At 44.1% G+C, this 20,445-nt stretch overlaps 1 pseudogene; it reads left to right on the top strand.

The window, feature by feature from the left end:
- The first annotated feature begins 14,531 nt into the window (after positions 1-14,531).
- Positions 14,532-14,653, top strand: LOC114008990 (uncharacterized; annotated as a pseudogene).
- The last annotated feature ends 5,792 nt before the right edge of the window (positions 14,654-20,445 follow it).

The following is a 20,445-nucleotide window of genomic DNA, read 5'->3' as shown; positions in this document are numbered from 1 at the left end:
CAGAAGGGAAAACCGAGGCAGGAAGGAGTTCCCGGTCCTTGATCACACAGATGGCAAGGGGCAGACCAGGCACACAAGCCCGGGAAACCTGACTTCAGAGCCTGCGCTTTGACCCTCTACCCTGTCCAGCCTCTTTGGAAGCATGTGCACGTTCACTTTGGACCATGCACTCCTTTTGAAACATTGCTAGGGCAATTTTACACACCACTCATGAAACTTGGAACAAACCCCTTAAAAAACCTCTGCTTTTACGTTGTTATCTTAAAATGGAGATATACCTCATGAAGGTTTTTGGGAGATCAAGATAATATTAAGTATCTGAGAGCGTCTGACCCCCAGCTGGTGATCCACAGATTCAGTCTGGCGGACCAAGCCTGAGTGATCATGTAGTCTGACTCAGAGGGTACGAGAATGACCAGCACAGACACGTCCATGCCTCCTGGGAGGTCTCTGTCTAGTGGGAAAGTGGACAGAATCAACAAGCAAGGACAAATCTTGATAAGCACTACAAAGGAAACAGGCGACTCTCAGCCTTCTGGGACATGCTGAGCACAGAACTTGCCCCTGACCTTTGGGAGACGCTCAGCTCAAATACCTGTTGGATTAGGTGGACTGTCAGCCACTGAAGACTATCATCCAATGTGGCTTAAAAATGCAAATGCCGTGCAAGTGTGTCTGAAAGGGCAGAAGGTGGAGAGGGCTGACTTAGCTGGAACTGCAGCCAGCATGTCAGGACAGCAGCAGAGCGGCGTCAGCTGGCAGCCGGGCCCCAGGAGCAGGGCAGGCCCCGTGGGACGAGTGGGGAGACACGAGGCATCGTGAGTTGGGAGCCCGCCGTGAGCGGCGTCTCTGCTGTCAGTGTGCTCTGGTACCATGGACTAGGTGCTTAGCCTTGGTGAGCTTTTGTCCCTCATTTATAAAAATGGAAGTGGCACTGTGTACCAGTGGGATTTCTGTACATTGTATGTCAGCAGGTTATGAAAAAATGCAAAAGGTTCTTAGAAAAGTGCCTGGCACACTGCAGATATTTAGACTGTTAGTTTGTATTATTATTGTTCTTCATCATCATTATTCTAATTTCATTATCATAAGAAAGCATCTGCCAAATCAATATTGCCATCACATAGGACCATGGGCTGTGGGGTGTTCTGGGGGCAAATGACCTGGGACTTACTCTGCAACCATTGGCAGGGTGGCCTTAGGACAGCTGCTTCTCCTCTCTGGGGTTCAGTTTCTTCACAGGCAAAATCTGGATTGGGCCAGATAACCTCTGAGGTCGTTTCTGCACTGGGATTTTGGGATAGTCTTTTGAGATTGTACATCAGGCCGTTGTGGATTCCCAGAGGGGAGAGTTATAAGAGACCAGTCATCTACCCCTAATCACAGTTCAATGCTGTGGTTCTCAATTGGGAGTGAATTTGACGGCTTCCCACCCAGGGACATCGGGCAATATCTAGAGATAATTTTCATTGTCACAACTGGCAGGATATGAGGGGGGAAGAACAGGGAGAGCTGCTACTGGTGTCAAGTATGCAGAAGCCAAGAACATTACCAGCCATCTAAAAATGCATTAAAAATTCCCCGCAACCAGAATGATCTGGACCCAAGTGTTCATCATACTGAGGTTGTGCCATCCTTGCCGAATGCTTACCTGTGCTTTTTGGAATGCAGGTGCTGAGTCACAACTTCCCATGCGTCCGTGCCCCATCCGTGGCTATCTCACTAGGTATCTTGAGTATCTGAAGGGATCACATGCAGACGTGGTTATTTAGTACCCTTTGCTTCCTATTGTCTTTTGTCTCTTGGGGACAAGGAATTGAGAACAAAGACGAGAGGTCATGTGACAGAAGAAATGAAATCAGAAAGACCTTAGAATGGAGAGGATGAAGCAATGTACTTAGTAAGAGGACAGAAGGTGTGGATATGGGTCTCAGGCAGTGGTCCCCAGTGGTCCTGGCACCAGGGATTGGCCTCCTGGAAGACAATCCCTTCAAAGATGGGGCCAGGGAGGTCTGTCTGGGGATGACCCAAGCTTACCATCTCCTCCGTGAACCCCTTTTCTGCCACAACCACATGCAGTGAAGTCATTGTATAATGAGAAGAGCTCCATGAGAATCCAGTGCCTCTGCTGGTCCGACAGGAGGTGGAGCCCAGGTGAAGCAAGCAATGGGGAGTGGTTGCAAACACAGATGAAGCCTGACTTGCTTGCTGCTCAGCGGGGCTGAGGGTGGGGGTGTGGCCACCAGGCCATGGACTGGCACTGGTTCCCAGCTCAGGGGTCAGAGGCCCTTGGTCCAAGGGACTGATAGGCAATGAATCTTTAGATCCTTGAGCAGTCTTTGTGTGCCATTCATTTTCTCACTGTTTGTGGAGCACCTGTTGTGTCAGACTGTGTGCATTTCGGGAGCCATCTGAAGCCAGTCTCTGCTCTTCAATATGCTGCTTCCTGTACCTGTCCCATTTTGTCTTCTGGGGAGGTCCTACTACTCCTTCCACACTCTGCTTGGAGATGCTTTCTCTTCTGCCCCCTTCTCTGCAGTTATCTGCTTCTCTGTCCACTTCCCTGCAAAGACCAGGGCTTATTGCTTCCTGTACCCTGAGCTTCTTGTCTCATGCCTGGCACTGGGCATGTATTAAAAAAATGTTTGTTGAAGAAATGAGTGAGCGAATGAAGGAATTAACAAATGAACAGACGCAGCGGCACTGTAAAGGCCAGTCTTCATGTGGTTCTCAGGACTTCTTTCCCCTTCCGCCTTCCAGTCAAGTTTACATTGTGTATCCCAGATTGGAAAGAAAGGGAAGGGAGGTGAGGACGGCCGTTTTTCAAGTGATATCTCCCTAGGAAATGCGGAGGTGGTACTTAGAGGAAGGGAAGCTAGTAGGATCGGAAGGCATTTTAACGTGGGTGAGATTGTGAATGAGCCGGTGGTGTGGGTCAGGCAGAAGTAATGGGACCAGTGACTGCATCTTTATGGGGGATATTCATGATCTCCATAGAGATGACATATAGTGCAAAACGACAAAACGTATTCCTAGTAGGTTCTTTCAGTTGTATGACTTAAGGGATGACTTGGGTCGTGAGTGGAACTCATTAACTTCTCAAATCTGACTTAGGTACACCGAATGTAAAGCTTTCTCAGACTGGTGGCATCAGCCAGTATAAGTGATGCTTCCGATGAACCCTATTTCCTGGTAGCCGCCATATTAGGGGTAGCTTTTGGATGTATGAAATACCTTTTTATAGGCGACTTTATCTTCTGTCACCTGCAACCCTCATTGAAACCAGACGTTCTGACCCACTGCAAAGACATTTGCAACCAATCACAGACTGACTGTGTTTGTTAAACGCCATTGTGTAGCAGTTAATTCAGTTCTTTTAGAATCACTCAGGTTGGTCAATGGCCTGTTGTTCCCATCGATAGGTTATTAGTGTTAATTTACAGTACAGTCCCTCGCGTTCACTTCACAGGGAAGGCGCACTGCCTGCATAGCCACTGAGGGCTGGATGAGGATCTTCTTCCCCTTAGTCTCCTCTTGTAAGCCCCTTTCCAGGCCAGCAGGCCTCATGAATTGGTGGTCAGTGAAATGCTGAGATAATTCAATGAATAAGGTGAATAGAAACGACCAGTGCTGTGTCCAACAAGAAGTAGATACTAAAGAAAAAATAGTCATAAGCATTAACCATTAATTTTAGCATTAATAAAATTGGCAGCATGTGTTCCCAGAGATTGTTAGTAGAGGGGGTTTCTATTCAGGTCTTCAATCTGCTGGCCTGGTCCACTCAGACACTTTTTTTTTTTTTTTTCTAGCAATGGTATCAAAGTGCTGTCTTTCATATCATGATTTTATTTTCCCTGTGGTCTAACAGACATGTTGGAGTCTTTGCTTTAAATAAATAATAAGAGTAAAAGAACTCTGTTCTCAGACTTTATCAGTCTCTTCCTCCACCCACCTCCACCTGTTACTGCATTACCTACTTTACAGAGAAGGATTCAGTCTGTTGGACGTTTTGCATGTGGTCTCCCATCCGACCCTTTCGCTAAGGGAGGTGTTGTCATCCTATTTATTCATTTCTGGAAATAAAGGCTCTGGGATGATTTGTAACACACCCTCCAAAATCACAGAGCTGGCGCCAGTCACATGGAGAACTGGGGTTTCTAATCTCTGCTCCAACCTTTTGGTAAATTCCATTGAAAACCTTCTGTAAGGGGAAGGGAAGGACCAGGAGGAGGAAACAGGCGAGAGAAAATATTTATAACTGGGCAAATAGGAGGGCACTGCAGATGGAAGGGAGGGGAAATTTTGGGTGACTGAATTATTTTCCACCATGTCCATGAACAGGCATCATGGAAACCCATTGACCTGGGCCAACAGCATCTTCAGAACTTTCTCAGTTTCTCTACCCAGAATGTGAACCAGAATGTAGAGTCAAGCTTTAGACATTGAAGTTGCCAGCATCTGTGTCCTTAAATTTATTGTCTTCATGTTTGAATTTTTGGCTCTCTTTGTAGGAAGTAGAGGGACAGTGTAGCAAATAATTCAGAGCTAGCATTTTTTTCAAGAACTTCATGCTAAACAGGTAAGCATCCAGTTTAGTGCTTCTCAAACTACTTATGGGGAAGCCCTCCCCCCCCTTTTTTTTGTCTTCAAAAATTCCTATCAGGGACTACTACCCTATTAAAATAGGGTATTAAAATAAGCATTAACTAAGAGAAAAATGAAGCTAAAACTGGCATAGAAAATACAAGTCCCACTTAAAAAAATATATTATTAGCATCAGTGGACATAAAAACTCCTCTCTAAGGGGCCAGCAAGTGGCATGGTGATTGAGGTGCTGGACTCCCACATGCCTACCATGTTTCCAGTCCTGGACCTGGTGGCTTGCTTTCTCGCTTTCCTCTCTCTGTCTGTCTCTCCCTGGTTAACTAATAATAATGGTATAAATAATAATTAAACAATTCTGTAAAAATACTGCTCTCTAATGTCAGTTTTAGTATGACATTACAGGATGCAGGCTGGCGCTATCTGCAGACCACACTTGAAGTAGCCGTTTTCTGAGTAGCTTATAAGCAGTCATCCTTGGGCGGCTTCTCTTCCTCATGCTGCAAAGGAGGATGCAGAGGCACCATGCATGTCTTCCCACAGCTGCAGAGCTAGTGAGATGGGGAACAGACATAGAAGGCTAGCAGCCGGCTCCAGATTTACTGTCTGTATCCTGCCATGACTCACCATGTGCAGAGCACTGGTTTAGAACAGAATGGGCTTCCAGTAAGTCATGACTTGGTCATTCAGCACCTGGATGACATTAGGGTTAAATGACATCTTGAAGGCTCAGAGCTGGCCCCTAGCACGAAGCAGGTGCTCAGGAAACAGAAGCCATTCATTTGACAGGGACAAAATTCCAAGTGGTACTTCGAGAACGATTGAGGGTGTATCATTTGATTCATTGCGGTTAATATTCTCCATGCCAACTGCCATGTTTGTCAAAGAAGTTTGTCTGGATTTTTAAAAAATTCTATGAAGGAAATTAGTTGTATCATTTTAAATCTCTGCCATCCATTTCTACATGCTGTTACGAAATCAACTAGCTGTAACGAGAGTAGATTTTCCGTGGGGAGCTGTGGAGTCTCGGACATGATTTGAAATCCCAGCTTTTCCAATTATCAGTCGCACGCCCTTGACTAAGTTGCTCTTTTTTCAAGCCTCAGTGTTTTCATCTATAGACCAGGGATGAGCAGGGATGATAATGTGACCTATGTCTTAGTATTTCTGAGAAGATTCAGTGAATTATACATGCGATGACTAAGCAGACTGTCCAGTAGATAATAAGAACTTAGTAAACATTAGTCATTAGTATTGGTGCTGATTGGTAGAGTTGGAGGCAGGAAAAGGGATGACCTTTGAAGATGGGACTTACTCACTTTTGGAAGAAACCTATGAGCTTCAGCCAAAAACGGTTTATGCAAATTAATAATAAAATTAATGGTTAATAATTAAAACTATTTTTCTTTAGCATCTACTCTTGTTGAACATCACACGGGTCATTTCTGCCCATATTATGCATTGATTTCTCTCCACATTTTACGGACCCGTTTTACTGACTGATAAGTTGCTTGCCCAATGTTCCATGGTGAATGTCTAGAAGGCTCAGAAGCTGAAGCCTGGATAAACATGACTGCATCCCACACTGATTTGCAGTTAATTTTACTCACACGCAAAACTGATCATAAGTAACTAGGTCGCATATATTTAGTTCTTACTATATGTTGGACTCCCCTGTTCTAAGTACTTTAAATGGAAGATCTCATTGTTACACGGACATACAAACACACGTGTGCCCATGCACACACACACACACACATACGTACACACCACCTCTGGGCAAATGTGCACGGTCCTGTTGCTTGGGTCATGTGTTTCGTCTGCTCTGGGTCTTGGTGTCCCTCTCTATAAATACAGGGCCACTGGGGCCTCTTGAAAACCCTTTCTGCCACTAAAAGCCTCAGACTCTGAAAGCCGGAGGACAAACGACAGCTCTCCCTGTGTGTGCCCGCCCATTACCGACCTGTGAGCAAACAGCCATCATGTGAATGGCTCCATCTATACTTAGGCCCAATTTGTACGATTCTGGGGAAGGAGGCACGATGGGAGGCCCAGCAGAGCCATGGAGGGCACGTGAGTGGCGTCTCACTGGGGACTTAGCCCTGCGGTGCTGCTTCTCGTCCGAAATGCCTGCCAGCGCGCTGCTGGAGAAGAGCGTTCTCAGGCTCTGCTCCTTAGCCCACCGCTTTCCGTGCACCCCGCTCATAGCAGACCCAGATCAGCTCTGTGCAAAGTGGACCCTCCGTGGTTCAAAGTGCTGCGCAGTAGGGGTGTGGTGGAAGGGCGTGTCCCAAGGCTCTCCAGGTCCCCCCTTGGAGTCTCCCAATGTCTGTGCTGTAGGTAGTAGCTCACTTGTTGGCCTACAGATTAAAAAATAAAAAAGAAGAAATTTTACCTTTGATCCTTCTGCATTTCAGTATTTATTTAAAAAGAGCTTCTGTCTTCTCACTTAAGTGCAACCCAAGTAAGAGACCCAGAAGATGGTCAAGCTCACCCTTTGCTAAAGACAATGAAGCTAAAGACCAGACGGACAGTCTACACCAGGAGACCCGCCTCTCACTGAATCTGAACTCTGAATTTTGTGTGTAGAGACAGTTCTCCAGAGAGAGGTTTTATGACAGGGACCAGAAATGCACGAGCTCACAGACGTGCGAGTGATTGACCTCGTATAGCGGAGGGCAGCTGGCACTGGTGGGGGCATGGCCAGCTGAGCACTGCATATCCTGTTTTAAGGAACGGTTGCTGTTTGGCATGAGGCAGTTTTTACTGCAGGGTGGTAAGACCTTTGATCTTTTCAAGAGAAGCAACATTTGGGACCAGCAGTTAGTGTAGTGGCTATGTCGCTAGACTCCCATGTAGTCGACTGTGGTTCAAGTCCTGGACCTGGTGGCTTAAACTCACGCCAGGCGTGTGTGCATGAGTGCCCAGGATCCCGAGAGGAGAACGGAGGAGAAGGGATTGCAGCAAGGTCATCCTCCCATGGTGGTGGTAGGGGGTGATTTCTCCCTTTCTGTCTCTCTGTGTCTTTCTGGTGAGTGCACGTGCCCTATAGCAAAAACCTCTCAAAAAGCAAACAAACAAACAAACAAAAACAAGAGAAGCAAGATTTCTGGGTTTTATGTAAAATATTTTAGGTTTTTAAAAAAAATATTATTTTTATTATCATAACGTAACGTTCTTTATATTACATTGGATTACATATAACTTTACAGTGTATTACATTGCTTTTTCAAAAGGGAATGCCATGCATGTCAGTCAATACAGAGACATTAATCTCCACGCTTCATCATTCAATATCTTTTCTATGTTTTTCCCAATCATTATTATTATTATTCTAATTATTTTTTTAAACAGTCAATCACTAGTTCTCATTTTGCTTGAAAAAGGTTTTACCCAACATGAACTGCTTTTCAGACCAATCCAGTTGAGAATACTATACATGCCATCATCAACAGGTAATAAGCCATATCTGTTTCCCACTAATATCCTGCCTATTTTTCCTCTTGCTATCTTTCTCTATCCTCTTCTCTTCACCCGCCCCCCATTCCACACTGTCTTATTCTTGTTAAGTACTTTCACTGCTTTTATGTCCTCCCATATTTTGCTCTCTACCATAGAGTGAGGATAGTTGGTATATATTAAGTGGATACATACAATATCTTTCTTTCATAGCCTGGCTTACTTTACTCAGCAATAGATCCTCCATATCTGACCGCTTTCTATCAAATGCCAGGGTCTTGTTATTTTTTATGGCTGAGTAGTATTCCATAGAGTATATAAACCACACTTTTCCAATCTATTTATCAGTTTGTGGACATTTAGGTTGGTTCCATGTCTTGGCAATTGTGAATAATGCTGCAATAAACGTTGATGTGCAAGCCCTTTTCTGACTGAGCGTTCTCCTTAAAATATTTTAGTTTTGATTGTTGGCAACTCAATCCAAGTCATTTTTTTCCAAGAATTACTTTGTTAACTTTATTCATTTATTTATTTTAATTTGACCAGAGAAGGACAGAGAGGGAGAGAGAGAGAAAGAAAGAGAGGGAAAATAACAAAGCAAACCACCAGGTCCAGGACTTGAACTCAGTCGTCGGCCATGTGGGAGTTCAGCACCCTTAACCACCATGCCACCTGGTGGCCCCACTTTCCAAGTCTTTAAAGGCATAGGACAAGTCAAATACAGCATGACTTTAGGTCGTGTACAAATCATGGAGCACACGTTTGCAAACACAGATTTATAACTCATAAATCTCGAAAGGGACACGATCTGGAAAACACAGGGAAACGGCAACGTGAAGAATGATCATGAGAGCTCTAGGACACATGTTTCCTCCTCTTTTTTTTTTCCCTCCATTGAATTAGATGACGATTTTTATTTTTTAATTTTTATTTTTAAAATTATTTTCAATTTATTTCTTTTACATTCATTCACTATACAACATCACAGCATACGAAATACGACTTCCCATCCAGAAGGCACTGTATACTGGCTTAATTGTACCTGTTATCATCAACAAATAACTTGCCATTTCTTGTTTAATATATACATATATTTCTTTAATATATATTTAACATATATGTGAATATATATTTTGATTACCTGTTTCTCACCCTCTGCCATTTCCCACTCTCCTCCTACACTGTCTCAGGTATCCGCACTGGCTTTCAATACCTATTTTCCTCCCACATTTTATTGATTCACAAAATCTTATTTCATCTAAATACTTTCAATAGCAAGTTCAGCTGATATGTACTTACCTGGGATGATGATTTTTAAAAATCACCTAACCCTGGAGTTACGTTTAGGTCAGCAGAAAGCAACTCCTTCCCGGACGTTGCGTGTATTTGTGACAACAGCTCACTCCGTCTCCCTCTATCTCCCACACGCGAGGCTTGCTGGCGTCCACACAGCCAGTATTAATGTCCCTTCTTTCCTGTGACCGTGTGCAGCAGCAAATACCCATCTGGGAGGGGGCGAGGCATTGGACAGAGGTGACAGGCAGCTCTAAATAAGTATTAGAGACATGTCAAACTCAGTTAAATGAAAGAGATTAGAAGAGAGGGGGGCTGGAGAGCGGGAACAGCTTCGCGATTCTTGGGGAGGTAGGAGAGAGTGCTCCTTCAGGAGAGATGGGAGAAATGAATGTGAATTGAGAGAGACTGGAGATTTTATCACTGCAGATAAATCTCTACTATCCTCTCCAAATCCAGGGCCTTAGCTATGACATAAAGATGATGGTGTGTAGTCAAGTGTACTGAGACTCCCACTGATGTTTATTTGAAGTTCTGTGTTAATAAAACACATAGCTGCATCTCTCTTTCTCTTTCCTCATGCTCCCACGCTGTTCCTTCGTCCCATGGAGCACCTAAAGAGTCCCCTTGTTCAGAAGAGGCATTGCATAACTCCTTGTTCTAGGTCCAGCATAGTTAGGAAAATCCAGGGCGATCAGTCTTAACAGATTAGGAATCATTTCCGCCTTTTGGAAAGGAAAACCCCAGTTTAGAATCAGGGAGGTTTTCTATTGCAACTTTGTAACCTAATGCATTTTCAGCTCCCTCGTCACAAGTACTTTATCAGTATTAACAGTACTAAGTAACATGTCGTTACTTCTCTAACAGTGGGAGATAATTAAATCCTACATGCTTTAAGGAATCACGCCAGGGTCAGAGCTGTTTTGCATACAGCCTGCTCCGGTTAGGTGAAAGTGGCCTGTTACAACTGTCACTTGATATTATATTAGCTATTAGATAAATGTTTCAGAATCGGAACACAGCAGCTGCTTGCTGGCGCTTCCCCTTTTTTGCAGTGTGCCGTGGCATGATCTCGAACTCACAGATGCGAGGACGACTTGATAAACTCAGACAAGGGGGCAGCGTGACCCTCAGCTGGCCTGTTAAGATTGCTAGTAGACACCGTAATGCTTAGTGCTTTGATTTTCAGAGAACGCTTGCAGTCTGAGAAAAACCCGGGCAAGATGAAGTGGATCTAGGTTGCCACCCTTCTGAATTTAGAGCTGTCATGCTAGGGGTGGGCCTGGGCGTGACCAGACTTTTCGAGAAAAGGCGAAGCCAGACATGGAGTCAAGCGGGAAGATGCAGGTGGACACGGAGGGTGGAGACATCAAGGTTTCTGCCTCAGGCTTGGTATGGAGAGCATGCAGTGTGTGCGCTAGGCCTGGCGGGACCCAAACCTTGGCCAGATCCGCAGCCTGGCCCTGCCCTCGGTAAGGCAGCCCCTAGCGTGACGCCAGCCTGCCTGCACAGAGCTGTTCGTCACGTCTTAGCCCAGTCTGCCTGGGAAGTGTGGGTGGCCCATGACCACCAGCTGCTAATTGCTCCCGGAGGGAAGGCACAAACAAGTGATTCATGCCCCTGCTTGTAACATAAATATCCCAGGATAGCATTTTTGCTCAACTGCCACTTAAGTTGGCTACACCAAGAGAAGCTTGGATTCCATCTGCCTTCAAGGTTTGGAAAAAGCAGTACCAGCCAGCAGTGCTCCCTGCTGCCATCACCTCTCTGCTTTATCGTCACTGTTCTTAGGCCTCTGAGTATTTCTACCTGTAGTCCAGCGTTTGGGGCTTTTCCTCTCTGCTGGGCCAAATCCGTGTGTGATTCAGTTCTGAGGCTCCAGTATAATCCCCGGCTAGAATAGGAACTCAATGGATGTTTGCTGAGTGAATAAACAGCATTGCTGAGAGGTAGTGGGATGATTTTATTGACCCTCTTACTTTCTCCCAGCCAACGATGATATCATCTCTGTTTTAAGTGTTGAAAACCTAGGTCTACGGCCCCAGAGTATATATTTCCTGTCATATCAACCCTCATATCTTCAAAGTAAAAAAGGCTAGAAAGTTCTCAAGTCCTCAGACAAGGGCACCCTGAGCACCACAGCCTGAAGCCTCACCTGCAGCATCAGCGGCCACTGTCCCCTTTCTTTGCCTGTAGGGGAGAGTCCTCATCGGCCCTCATCTGTCCTCTTCTAAATTGGTCTATTCTGTCTTAATTTGGCTTTCATATTCCATATATGTAAGATAAAAAGCTTTCTTATAACTTAAGCTGGTTTGAGTTGAGTTTCTCTTGAAACTTGCTATCAAAATTCTCAAAAAGAATAAAAATTAACTTGATTTTACATGTCTGTTTTAAGACTTAGGAGTGATGCAAAGCCATAGCAAGTGGCCGGAAAATTTGTGACATATGTTTTGTTTTTCTATGCAAAAATGTGTCATGACTTGTCTGATGACCCCATATTGGCCAGTAATCCTAAGAGTGAAAATTCCCAAAGGCATATCCAACAAAATGGCTACATAAAAAAGAAAAATCATGAATATATGGACCTGTACATCACAAGATAGTATTAACTAAAAATAGTCATACCAAAGTTGAAAAGATTAAGAGGAGTCATAAAATAATTTAAAGATTTTCACTGGGGTTTTAAGTGTTGCCTCCAAAATTTCCTTCCCCATGTTTTTCAAAAGAGTGAGCCATCGGAGTTTAAGGCATAAATTTTATTCCCATTTTCAAGCACAGTCGCTGGAATAGTTTTTTTTAAAAAATTATTTTATTTCACTTTATTCATTTATTTATTTTAATTTGATCAGAAAGTGACAGAGTGAGAGAGTGGGAAAGTGAGAAAGCAGGTGTGGGACTTGAACCTTGGTTGGCCATGTGGGAGTCCAGTGCCCTTAACCACCATGCCATCTGCTGACCCCCCTGGAATAGGTTTAATTATATCTATCTATCTATCTATCTATCTAGATATATAGATATATATATGATATATAGATATATATCTATGTATCAGGATGGGTTGGATTTCACTGCAGTAACAACCAGCACCTTCAGGTGTCATTTCGAAACTTACAAGGGGCCTAATGCCCAGAGTAACACTAGGTCATTATCAAGAAGGTTGAGGAGTCATCGGAGAACCCTCTTGTTCTGTAGTCTCAAAGCAGGTAGGCCGGCTGCTGAAGGCAGGAATGGAGACCCAGGCCACGTGCCTGAACAGAGCCATGGAGGAAGCATGTTAACGCCAGTCAGCAACTTGGGTGATATTCTTATAGGAATTTTTGGAAGGGCAAAGAGAGACACACAGAGATTTCACAGAAGAAAAGCACAACTGAAGTATTGATGTTCACTCTGGGGAGAAAAACGCCTGTCCTGGTGTACACGGGCTCACGGAGGCTTCAACGAGACAAGGGGGTGAGAAATAGAGCTCCAGGATCAGGAAGAAGGGGGCCGATGCCCCTTCTCTGTCCCCCTTCCCTTTTCCATTTGCTCCCTCAACACCCACTCCCCGCCCTCCAGGACACAGGGGCTCTGTGAAATCTCAGCATTTCACTCACGCATCCTGATCCTCAGATAAAGAGAGCTCATTGCCTTGTGAGCATCGAAGTGACTTCCTCTGTAGCCCTGTGCTTTGTACCCGTGAAGTATTGTCTTGCGGGGGTAGAGCGCATTAAATGCAGGAGGAAAACATAAAATAAATAAGAGCTTCTGAGACAGACCGTATTGATATTATACTTATAAAACCTAAAAACCCCTGCTGACTGTGGAAAATTAATGATAGGCACAGTCAATATTAATTGTCCCTCCAAAAAAGCAGGGGGAAAATTCCTCCAAAATAAGGATCAATATAATCCTCCTGCCAGTACATACGGAGCCTTTCTTCCAAAAATAGATATATTTTTAAAAAACCATTGACAGGATTATTTAGGAAAGTGTTTACTTAGTCCTGCTAATGGAAAACTGTGATAATGATCTTTGAACAATAGGTTTTAGAAGCATCAGCTCTTGGGTGGTGTCCTGGCGTCCTAGTCAATACTGCAGTTTTTCTTTGAAAGAGGAGTGGCCAGGATGAAGGAGTGGAAGGAGTTTGGAAATCCGATCTCCCCTGTAGAGGTTTGTTTTTTTCCTTTCCCATGAATTATTAAGGACAGATCTAGCCATGCAAGGGAGGAAAACGCAGATGATTTCTCGACGAGTGTGCTGATTAGCCAATGGCTCCGTTCAGGGGGACTCCGTGTGTCTCTTCTATATATGGCTGTAGAAATGGAGCCTGAGCCTTCCTGCATCTCAGGTGAAGGATTTTTCAATTAGCCCGGAGTTCCTCTGCGGTATCCCCTTTGCAGTCCTCTGTGGGTGATGTAGCACAAAGGTTTAAGAGGTTTTGGACAATTTATGTGGTTTGAAGAGACTGTTTGTCAAGAAACAATATCTGCAACAACTTTTATGTTCAATTTGAGTCCCAGGTCTTTTGCTTATTTTTATAGCACCATTTTCTGTGGTGTCTAGCTAACTTCACGGCAGGGTTTAGATGATGTGGGTGGTGCTGAGATGTTTCTGGCGTGTATGTGTGAGGGTGTCTAGGGGAATACTCTTGAATACGTGGAATAGACACTGGTATAACTAAAGGTCCTTTTGGTGAGTCTCATCAAAATACTTTGAAGGGACCAGCAGTTGGTGTGGTGGTTAAGGTGCTAGACACACCCACATGGCTGACCATAGTTCAAGTCCTAGACCTGGTAGCTTGCTTTCTTACTTTCTCTCTCCCTCTCTGGTCAAATTAAATAAATGAATGAATAAATAAATCTTTAAAGTAAGTAAGTAAATAAATAAATACTGTAGCTTTAAAAAAATACTTTGAAACATGAATTATTTGAGCTGAATACCTCACCTTTAGGGTAGTAGGATGATGTAGGTGGTTAAAATAATGGATGTTTAGATTCAACCAGATTTGGGAGATCTGCGAATACTACTTCCTAAAGCATATAATTTATCTTCATTGTATTTCCATTTTCTAACCTATAAAACAGATTGGTACAAAGTCCACATGAGATAATGCGTGAGTGTTTACTCAGAGCCTGATTCAGTGTGTGTCCTTTCTCTCTCTCTCTTTATATATCTACTTATAAAATATATAATATGTTAGCTTTGCGCAGTGGCAGTATCGTAGCCAATGAGGTTTATCCGAGGCGCGATTATTGCTAATTGAAAATATATAATATGTTATATATATGTGATTATTATTTTGGCTAGAAGGTGCATGCACTCGCGTGGGAGAGACAGAGAAAGTGAGAAAGCACTCCCCGTGAAAGACGGTCCAGCCACAATCCCTCCTTCTCCAGTTTTGCTTTCAGGATTTGGGGCACGAACGCACAGCACACGTGCTTGCTGTGTTTTCAAACCTCTGGGTCTAGGACTCGAACTGTACAGTCGGCCATGCGGGATCCAGCTGCCTTAGCCACCAGCTGGTCAACCGTGATAAACAGTATTTCTGTGATTATTATTGTTGCCATTGTTGGGACCCTAGCCTGGGAGAGTATGTAGAGATACATACAAAGACTTAGCTAGAAATGTGTTCATCACACCATTGCTTATGATTTTGAAAACTTGGGTTGATTATGGTACATATACAATGGCTGCCGTATGAAGGGATTTTTGAAAGTTCATAGAAAATGAAATGAACAAAAAATGTTTAAAGCAGGCGTCGATTTTTCATAATAGCATTTTACATGGACTTTTTTGAAGACCCCTTATAGTATCTGGCTGTTAAGAACCATGTGGTTGGCATTCATTACCAGAACAGTATTTACAACAACTTAAGCAAAACGTTAGCTTGTCTAATATATTCCATTCTTTGCTCACGTGTAATAAAAAGTCTACCTAGCTGGTGGTATGGTGACTAAGGCAGCTGGACCCCACGTGACTGTGTAGTTCGAATCCTAGACCTGGAAGTTTGCAAAACACACAGGGTACAGGTGTTATGCATATCCAAAACCCTAAGAGGAAAATGGAGGAGATGGGATTGTGGTATGACCATTTCCCTTGGGGGGTGATATCTTGTCCCACACCCCCCCATCTGCAAGTACACATGCCCTAAAGCAAAACACCAAAAAAATGACAAATGAAAAGCCGTATCTAGATGTTTCCCTGGGTGATAGAAATGCAGTTTTTAATAAGTCAGCTTTTATTTTTTTGCTTATCTGCATATTTTACTATGTCATATACTATTCTGATTGAAATCTATTTTTGATTGGGTCCAAAAAGCCCTCCCTTTTGAGGGCGATCCTCTAAACGCGGCAGTGTCAGTAGGCTGTATCAGAAATTTCAGGATGTGAGCTTGCACAAGCTGGAAGTTGTATCGCTCCATCAGAAACACAAGCAAGGGATGAAAGATCAGGAGCATTTGAAAATGGGATCAAGAGGAATGAGAACTATACACTCGCGTGGCCCCATGTATTTTTGTATTAGAACACTTACTGACATTTTACACATGACGACTGGTGCCACTGGCTTGAGGTTGACTGGCATTTCTGGGCTGTAGAAGGCATTATAAACTCCCTTTCAACCACCCTCACCCCACATCCAAACCTCACCCACCTACCCTCGGACTTAAATTTCACGTACCATACCACTTCCTGAAATGGATCTGTGTAGAGAGACTAGTTGTCATTTTCAAAATATGACTGATCTGGATAGAAATTTGAAAAAGTTAACTTGTGACATTTTAAACACTTTTACTGACTCTTGTTAAAAAAGAAAAATAAATAAATAAAGGAGAAAGAAAATTGTACCTGTTCAGAGAAGGGGAAAAAAAAAAAAAAAAGCAAGCGGAACTGAGGATCGTTTCATATGAAGTCTTTATTGAAATAGTTGGGTCTAAATCCCAATGGATTTTGTAAAAATTGAAATAATGTTTGCAAGGAGCACATGATTCCTATAAATATCTATTTATATTCATACCTCCGGAGTGGGCCAGGTCCCTTAATTTTCTTCATAAATGGGAAATTATTTTCACGAAGGGAGGTTTATCATTTTTATGATGCTACAACTTGACCCTTAGAGTTCTGGAATTTTCAGGGCTTCCCACTGAATATGTATTTTGGAGAGAGTGCATCTGTGCTCACGTGGAAAGCTGCCTCTGAGTTCAACTGAACATGGCTATTTTCTTCTAAAGGGTTAATAGACATTTAATGGTTATTTTATCTTTTTTTACAAGGGAAAAATGCTTGTCACAAACCATCGTACTCTCAAAAATACCCATAGACACCTTTCCTACTGTTCAGTACTTAGTCCCAGGAGTAATGAGTTTTCTTCTCGGGTCCCATTTATCTCTAACACCACTCAAATGTTGGGCATCGTAAAATATGCTGGCTGCTATAAATAATGGCAGTGATTATTGTTGTCAGTAAAAAAATTCTAAAAACTATTTTCCTAGAAAGACTGTTGTAAGAGCAAATTTAGAGGAATTGTATTGACTTCCCTGAAATGCCCATTTCTGTCTGGTTCCTCTGTCTTACTCCCTTCTGCGCATGCTCTGTTTCTTCCTCTCTGTATGTTTGCTGTCTCTGTCTGGTCTCTTATTATCTGCCTCACCCTATTTTTTGTATATATTCTTTGTATATACTATTATTATTATTATTATTGTTTAGAGAGAGATTTTTGCTATAGAGTGCATGTGCTTGCAGGAGAGACAGGGCAGACAGAGACAGAGAGAAAAAGTGAGAAATCACTCCCTGGAGGGGTGGCCATGCTGCAATCCCTTCTCTTCCATTTTTTCTCCTGAGATTTTGGACATGCACACACTTGTGCCATGCATAAGTTTCAAGTCAGATGTGGGACTAGAACCATGGTTGGCCATGTGGGAGTCCAGTGCTTTAACCACTATGCCACTCACTGGTCCCTATGTTTTTTTGGATTTTTTTTTAAGTGTTTGCCGTAGGGTATGTATGCTCACTGGAGAGAGACAGAGAAAGGAAAAGTGAGAAATCTTCCCCTTGGGAGATAGCCATGCTGCAATCCCTCTGGGGATTTTGGACATACATTATATGCCCAACATGATTTTCAAGGCATTGGGTCTGAGACAGACCTGTGATCAGCCATGTGGAGTCCGGTGGTGCCCTAACCTCCATGCTACCTGCTCGCCCTACTGTACACTATTTTTACGTATAAAACCCTTCCCACTCTTCTCAAATCCCTTCCCTCCCTCCGTCTCTTTCCTTCCTTCCCTCCCTCCGTCTCTTTCCTTCTTTCCTTCCTTCCTTCCTTCCTTCCTTCCTTCCTTTCTTTCTTTCTTTCTTTCTTTCTTTCTTTCTTTCTTTCAGAGGGATTTTTTTATGCTATAAAGGGCTGTGCACTCACCAGAAAGACAGAGACAGAAAGTGAGAAATCACTCCCCAGGGGGGATGGCCATGCTGTAATCCCTTCTCCTCCAGGCTGTATTCCCTCCTCCTCCATTCTCCTCTTGGGATCTTGGGCGCACACACACACACACACACACACACACACACACACACGCCTGGTGTTAGTTTAAGCCACCGGGTCCGGAACTCGAACCTTGGTCAACTACATGGGAGTCCAGTGACGTAACCATTTCGTCAACTGCTGATCCCCTCCTCCCTTACTAAGGAGATCTTAGCTTCTCCAGTAAGACTCACCCTCGTCATTCATTTGTTCAGCCATGAAGTCACTGAGGAGGTGGTTTAGATCTGTCTGTCTAGCTCAAATCCTTGTTCCAGTGAAACAGTGCTGCCTTCCATTTCTTCCCAGTCCTCAGCACACTGCACTGTGGCCTGACTTCAGTCATCTGTGTACACGCGCATATGAACGTGAGTGGGCATGCATGGGTCTCACTGTGTCGTCTACTTGGTTGGCCAAAAATGATGGAATCCTAGTAATTTCATATGGCTTAGCCCGGCGACTCTGACCACAGGATGGGTTCTGCTTCCCCTTCCCCACCTCTTTTTTCCTATTTCCTTCTGTGCTAGAGAAGTGGCCAGGAGCTGCAGATGACAAGTGAGAATTGCAGAGTTGTGGTAGGCAGAATTTTATGATGGCCCCTGGGATTCATACCCCCGCCCCCATCACTACATGCACCCTCCATAATCCCTTTTCCTTGACTGTGGTCAAGACCTATGAATGCAATGGGATGCTCATACTGGGATCAGGTACAAGACAAGGCAAAGGCGAAGGGATTTTACAGAAGTCACTGAGGTCCTGGAGCAGCGGTAATGTGGCCTGAAGTGGCTGGATCTCACATGACAGGCTGCACAGTTTGAGTCCCAGGTCTGGATGGTTGAAGAAACATGAGGGGCACAGGTATGTGCATGTCCCAAGACCCAACAGGCAAATGGAGAAGGGATTGAGGCATGAACATTCCCCAGGGAATGTTTTCTTACTCCCCCTGCTGGTTAGCACACTTACTACATAGAAAAAAAAAAAAAAAGTCCCAAGTCAGTTGATGTGAATTTCTTACAAGAGAGCTCACCCTAGATGGGTCTGACATAATCAGGTGGAGGCTTTTATAAGGAGGACCAGGTTTTTGCTGGGTAGACACATATTCTTTTCCTGGCCATGATAAGGCAAGCAGCCATGGTGTGAATTGCCACTGAAGGCAGATGGCCTCTTGCAGCTGAGGGCATCAACCTTACAGCCTCAAGGAACTGAATACTGCTGACAATCTGGTGGAATTGGGAAGAAGATCCAGACTCCACATGCCACAGTCTGGCCAGCACCTGGAATGCAGCCTCATGAGACCCTGAGGAGAGGACTCAGCTGCGATGTGTCCATCTTCTGACCTACAGAGACCACGAATTAATACACGTGTGCTGTGTCAGGCCGTTGAAGTGTTTGTGATTGGTTGTAACCACAGAAAATGGGCACACACATCAGAAGGTCTGCATGGACATAACAGACCTAGGGCAGGCTTGCCTTCTGGCACCTGCCTCTGTGGCGTCTTGCTTCTTCCACCTTACTGATCATGAGTGCCAAGGAAGGGGTCCAGGCGGGAGTCTGAGATGTAGAGAGCTTCGTGTTCACTCCGACTTCAGCGGGGGGTTCACATCCATATCTGTGAGCTCTGCTTTATCCACACTTGCTTCATTCCATTACTGGAACGGGGTAGGGGGGTTCTCTTCAGGATGAAAATATTCTGCTTGCTCTTGGTTTGGGGCTATCGGACACCTGAGGCTAGGAAGGGGGTCTTTGATCTGAAGTTCCCCAAAGACACGCCATGCCATGGCACTGCATGAAGAGGGGGGGGTGTGTGTCTGCCGTAACACGATTTCTTTCTCTGCTCCCTTTGTCACTGGTCTTTCCTGTTCAGACTTTTAGGCTGTTTCTTCTCCGTTCCCTTTGTGTGGTGGCATTTGCCTGGAATGTTGATGAGGGAAACTTGGTCCCTCCCCAAGATCTTATTTGGGGGTAATTAATTCTTGGCACCACAGCAGTGCTTCACAACTGTGACTTCCTTAGGTTCGAATTGAGTGACTCAATGTCCAGGCATGGGACATGTGCAATTATTGCGTTCCTTTTTGCCAAAAATGTAATCGTTTATTGAGCTCGCCCTGGCGGGAATGGGAATGGCAATTATGTGTGTAGGAGAGGAAGAACAGAATCCACAGGACAGTGTAGGCACCCCTGAAAACACGAACTCCAGCTTTTCAGGTCTCTCCCTAAGCCATGTCGTGCTCTGGAACTCTGGGGGAAGATGCTTCTAGGGAGCAAATAAGGCTGGGAAAGTTATGGTCTCTCAGGGGACAGGCAGGCCACAAGGTCATCCCTAAACTTTAACATTTTTAATTTACTTATTTTAAAAAATGTTAACTGTGAACCTCAAGGCTTTTTCTACCTTGTGCTCTTCACGAACTTTTTAAAAATTGACGTATAACTGTATGTATTTGTGGGGTACAGTGTAGTTTTTCAGGATAAGAGTATGGTGTGGAATAATTCAATCTGGGTCATTAGCAGAACCATCTTCTCAAATGTTTGTCATCGATGGCTTTGTGCTGTTCATGGACTTTAGCCAGACTGTGCAGCCGTGAGCACAAAGTGATGAAGGGA

The sequence above is a fragment of the Tupaia chinensis genome, unplaced genomic scaffold (assembly GCF_000334495.1).
Source record: "Tupaia chinensis unplaced genomic scaffold, TupChi_1.0 Scaffold000426_1, whole genome shotgun sequence".
Lineage (NCBI taxonomy): Eukaryota > Metazoa > Chordata > Mammalia > Scandentia > Tupaiidae > Tupaia > Tupaia belangeri.
This window is presented reverse-complemented; position numbering and strand designations above follow the sequence as displayed.